Below are 6000 nucleotides of genomic sequence, written 5' to 3' on the forward strand. Positions count from 1 at the left end.
AAAAATCGAGAACACGAGCAATTGAAAATTGGGAAACTGAAAACGGAAAATTTGAGAAAAAGAGGAATATAAAAATTGAAAACTCAAACCATTGAAAATTGGGGAAAATTGGGGAATTAAAACCGAAAAATTAAAAAAAAAAGAATCTAAAAAGTGAAAAATTCAAAAATTGCTAAACTATAAAATTGACAACAAAAAAATTGCAAAATCGTAAAGTTGGAAAATCGAAAAATCGGAAAATTGAAAAATTAAACAAACAAAAAATTGAAAACTCCAGAATTTGAAAATCAATTAATTAAAAATCGAAAAATTGGACAATCTATGAAGTTAAAAAACAGAGTTTCTCAAAATGACAAATTTAAAAACTACAAAATTATAAAATTGCTCTAATAATGTTTATTTATGTGTAAGCAACATTTTAATTATTCCAGATTTTTGAATTTTTAAAGGCTCTTCCCATTTTTCCAATTTTTCAATTATCCCATTTTTTGGGTTTTTAGTTTTTCGATTTTTACTTTGCAGTTTTTCGATATTCAGTTTTTAGTTTCATACCTTTTCGTTTTTTCAATTTTTATTTTTTCTTAATTTTTCGATTTGTCAGTTTCATAATTTTCAGTTTTGTCGATCTTGTATTTTTGCGAATTTTCAATTTTTCGTCTCTCCAATTTTTTCATTAGAAGTTTTTAGATTTAAAAAAAAACAGAATTTCCAAAAATCTCTTCGATTTCGGAAAATTTTTCAAAATTTCGATTGAAACAAAGTGAAAAATCGAAGAATCAAAAATTGAAAACTCGAACCATTGAAAATTAGGAAACTAAAAACCGAAAAATTGAATTTAAATTACTTAAAGTAATAAAAAATAAAAAAATTGGACAATCTGTGAAGTAAAAAAACGGAATTTCTAAAAATGAAAAATTTAGAAACTGCAAAATTATAAAATTGAAAACGGAAAAATTGGAAGTTCGAAAAATCAAAGAATCAAAAATTGAATACTCGAATAATTAAAAACCGCAATATTATAAAAATAAAGAAAATAAAAACCCGAAACGAAAAATTGCAAATTTGTTCTGTGTTGAAAAATTAAAAACATTATAAATCTGGAAGTTAAAAAATCTGTGAAACTTTAACATCAAAAAATTGAAAAACTGAAAAATTGCAGTTTCGAAAAATTGACGAAACAAGGCAAAGGAACAAAAATTGAAAACTCAAAAAAATCACAAATTGAGAGAATAAAAATCGAAAACTTAAAAAAAATTTAAACTTCTAAAAATTGAAAATGTGAAAATTTGCAAAGAAAACGCGAAAAATTGAAAAAGCTAATACATAGTTGAAAACTCGTAAAATTGAGAATTGAAAAACCGAAAAATCAAAAGTTGAAAACTCGAGGAATTGAAAATTGGGACATTTGAAACCGAAAAATTGAAAAAAAGTTGAATCTAATTGGAAAATTCAAAAATTGCTAAACTATAAAATTGAAAACTAAAAAATTTCAAAATCCTAAAATTAAAAAATCGAAAAATCGCAAAATCGAAGAATCAAAAATTGAAAACTTGAAAGTTGAAAATTGGAAAATTAATGACCGAAAAATTGAAAAAAGAGGAATCTAAAAATTGAAAAATTCAAAAATTGCCAAACCATACAACTGAAAACTAAAAAATTTCAAAATTGTAAAATTGAAAAATCAAAAAATCGAAAAATCGAAGAATAAAAAATTGAAAACTCGAGGAAACTGAAAATTAGGAAATTAAAAACCGAAAAATTGAAAGAAGAATCTAAAAATTGAAAAACTCAAAAATTGCCAAACTATGAAATTGAAAACCAAAAAATTGCACAATCGTAAAATCGAAAAATCAAAGAATCAAAAATTGAAACTCAAACCATTGAAAATTGGGAAATTGAAGCCGAAAAATTGAAAAAAAGAGGAATCTAAAAATTGAAAACTTAAAAAATTGCTAAACTATAAAATTGAAAACTAAAAAATTGAAAAATCGTGAAGTTGAAAAATGGAAAAATTGAAAAGTTGAAAAATCGATGAAGTATAAAAACAGAACTCCCAAAAATTGAAAAATTTAAAAACTGCAATATTATCAAATTGAAAAATAGAAAAATTGCAAAATCAAAAATTAAAAATTCTATAAGCTCAAAGATGGAAAACCCGAAAAAGCAAAATCAAAAAATTTGGAAACCGATAAAAGAAAAAACAAGATCTTAAAATTGAAAAATCTAAAAATTGCAAAATTGTAGATTTGGAAAATAGAAAAATAGTAAAATTTAAATGTTCAAAAATCGAAAAACTGCAAAATTGAAAAATCTAAAAATTGGAAAAGCGAAAAATTGAGAAATCGGTATAGCGAAAAAAATAAACGACCAAAAAATGGAACGTTAAAAAATTTCGAAATTGGAAAGTTTGAAAAATCGAAAAATAAGGGAAAAAGAAAAAATTAAAAATTAAAAAACTGAAATATTGATAAAAGTGAAAAAACGATGCAACCAAAAATTGAATAATCGAAAATTTTGAAAAATCGAAAAATTAAAATATCTGAAATTTGAAAACAAAATTGAAGGAACAAAAAATTGAAAACTCAAAAAACTGAAAAATCGATAAAAACTGCAAAATTTAAAATTTGAAAAATAAAAAAAAATCGAAGTCTGAAAGATCGAAACATTGAACAAAATAAAAATTGAGAAATCGATAAAATGCAAAAATTCTTAAAATTGAAAAATCGAGTTGTAAATTCGTATAATATGTGAAAAATAGAAAAATTGTAAAGACAAAAAATTTAAAAGAACAAACGACTAAAAAAGAAAATATCGAAAAATTTCGAAATCGGAAAGTTTGAAAAATCGAAAAATAGAAAAAACGGACAATTGAAAACTGGAAAAATTAAAAATTAAAAGACCGAAAAATCGAGAAGGTGAAAAAAAGATGCAATTAAAAATCGAATAGCCGAAAAATTTCATAATCGGCAAATTTGAAACATCGTAAAATTAAAAAATCTAAGTGTTGAAAAATAAAAATGTTGAAGAAACAAAATTGAAAACTCCGAAAATTAAAAATAAAAAAGCTTAAAAAAGCTTAGTTTGTATTATGTATTGTATTTTCCATTGAAAAAATTAATTAAATAAACACTGAAAACTTAAAAAATTCCAAAATTGATAAATTGATAAGATGAAAAATTACAAAGTCGACGAAAAATTGAAACCGAAAAATAATAAATATCCAAAAATGGACTTATTGAAAAATCTAAAAACCAAGAAATTGTTAAATCGAAAACCGAAAAAATCTTCAAAATTGAAAAATCATCGTCAATTAAAACAAATGCTTTGACCACACGATGTAAGCAATAAAATTCGAAGTTGTATCAATTTGAATTTGGCGCCGATGCGCCGTGTTGTGATTGGTTGTCACAGATTAGGAAAGAAATTAGTATATGTTAGGTCAGGTTAGGTAACGTCAAGTTGAATTGGGTTAGGTGAGGTCAGATCCGGCACTCAAACCCAAAAACAGATTAAGGAAACATTTTCTTGCCATCTTATAGTAGATTACCATCATTATATCTTAAATCTTAAATAAATACTTTTTAGAAATACTGTGATTTTGTTAGAACGATTTTATTTGATTTATTTATGTGTTCCATTGTACACTATTAAACAAAGTGATGTTAGAACCTTTTTAATGCTATGATCGATTGTGCCAGTAAACATTAAAATCCACCTCTACCATTAGATATAATTATAGGAAAATAATTTAACCCGCTCGTGTTTTCTTTAACATATAGGATACCAATAATTAATAGATTTTTCATTTTTTTCCTAAAACCATAATAACCAACAGTGATTGCCGTACATTACAAAATTTGATTTACTCGTTTCTTCTAAAAAACCGACGCCATTTCAAACAAAAATAAATAAATGTGTAAAAAATGTGTTAAAAAAACAATCTTGTATATTTAGTGTGCTTTTAATTATGACAACAGCTTCAGAAATGTCTTAAAAAAATAAATGCTTGTACTAATTTTCTAGAAATATCACCAATGTAGTTGTAAAAATAAATGACCGAACCAATTTATTTTATAAATCACTGTTGCAATTTATTAATATTATTTTTTAGAAACAAGAAAAATAAATAAGCATAAATAAAATTCTCGTTAATAACCCTCGCAACTATGTTGTTGTGTAAATTGAGTACTAAATTTGTACATTTTTGAAATACCGACAATTCTTTTTTAAAAAAATCGTCCGATTTTATCAACAAAGTATTTATCACAAGTTGTCGGAAGGTTTGAACTACTAGAGTGGACAAACTTATCTCCACATCAGTACGTCAAAGTTAACTAGCATCTGACGAAATTTGGGAACAATATTTCACAACAAAACAAGTAGTAGGCGGTGACGTTAAATACTCGAACTGAAGATACATTCCGTCCGGAGGTCAAAATTTGTTGACGTTAAAATGTGGGTAAATGGCACATTTATCTCGGATTACTTATAGCACAATTAAAAAGTAGTTAAAAATATAAACACATCCAGTCTCGCTGGTTTCTCACTAGATTTATTTAATGATAGAATTGTTAAATTGTAGAGTGCCTGAAACTAGTGCATCGTATTTTTTATTTTTTTTTAAACCGATAAGTGTTTATTTTTTTGACACGTATTTTTCCACATCGAGCCGAAATCTCCAACTGTTTATTTACTATTCTATTTTCGAAGATAAAATCAAACGTGACAAAACAAGCCGAGGAGATAAATCTGTCTCTGACATTTCCCGCACGTTTGAAACGCGATTATTTATCGAATCAATAACTAAATTGACTCCGACAACACCATCAAAGTACACTTATTACGGGTTAAAAATAGCCGGCAAAGTAAATTCCCTAAATAAATGATCGCCGTGTCTGGAGCTCTCTGAATAAAACAAAACATTCAAAAAACACCCCGAATTCCTCCCGTTTTACTTAATTCAAGCACTTACCTAACTGTCAAAATGCTTGTAGAAAAATCCCCCAGAGAAAAGTTGTGCGTTTCTTGCAAGGTGCATCACAAATAAATGTTTCCAAAAATTCTCTAAGCACATTTATAGGTTGCGTTCGGCTAAGAATTCTCTAAATTTAGACTACGTTAAGGTTCTTATTTAACAAGGGCACTTTGTCATGAAGAGAGTCTGGTTCGTTTCGGAGAGGAGAGTGTCGAAATGTCATGGCAAGATTCGATACACAAAGACCAAGAAAGCTAGAAGTGGAGTACCGAAGTTGAAACTGCTTCAGTTCAAGTGAACATCACCGGTGGGCATTTAGCATGCGCTGCTGGTATATTGATCAAGCTCGATGGATTTTTGTGTGAAGTCGCTTTGGCCGTTCGGCGGCGGCATGGGAGGTGAGAATAGGTAGGTTTTTAGCAAAAAAAAATAGAAGCAGTGGACTACGGCGACTTTTAGTATGCACAAAGGGCTCAGTGAGGTGGATTTTCCCTTTTGGTTTTTTTACCGGAAGTTGGAGCGCATTCAGACAATTTCTAGTGCAGTTTTGAGAAAATAGACACAATTGTTTTGGAAAAAAAAAGTGCCAGGCCTTCTGCTCAGCTGATTATCATGTTTTAATAATGATGGACAAGGTCGTGAAGATTAGATCTTAAACTCGTGCTAATAAAATTAAAACAAGTTGGTTAAAAATGCATGATGTGGTTTTAATTTGTACGTGAGTTATTAATCTATTTATAAATAGAACAGCATGTTAAGAGTCGACGTCACAGGCTATATAGATAAAATTGAAACTCGCAGTGAATTTATTTGTTGGGATTTATAATCAGTTACCATTAGAATAATGTATAAATAAAATATCATAGAAAAAGTAAAATATAAGAAAAAAATATGAAAAATATAACTGTAACAAAAAATTTAAATAGCATGTATCATGCAAAATTTTAAGGTGAGGGTAGATTATCTTCTAATAAACATCAACACAAACAACAGACGACAGACATACAGACGGAAACAGCAGATCT

At 27.3% G+C, this 6000-nt stretch overlaps 1 protein-coding gene across 1 annotated transcript in view; it reads right to left on the reverse strand.

Moving 5' to 3' along the window:
* Positions 1–5252, reverse strand: part of Ndae1 (Na[+]-driven anion exchanger 1) — a 137785-nt gene extending 132533 nt beyond the window's left edge. Inside the window, exon 1 of the mRNA XM_064058646.1 lies at positions 4973–5252. The gene's annotated coding sequence lies outside the window, so the exon portion shown is untranslated. The remainder of the gene's footprint in view (positions 1–4972) is intronic.
* Positions 5253–6000: the final 748 nt, after the last annotated feature.

This window comes from Zophobas morio, unplaced genomic scaffold (genome assembly GCF_036711695.1).
Source record: "Zophobas morio isolate AGI-343-1 ecotype UQ-CSIRO unplaced genomic scaffold, CSIRO_AGI_Zmor_V1 ptg000018l, whole genome shotgun sequence".
Lineage (NCBI taxonomy): Eukaryota > Metazoa > Arthropoda > Insecta > Coleoptera > Tenebrionidae > Zophobas > Zophobas morio.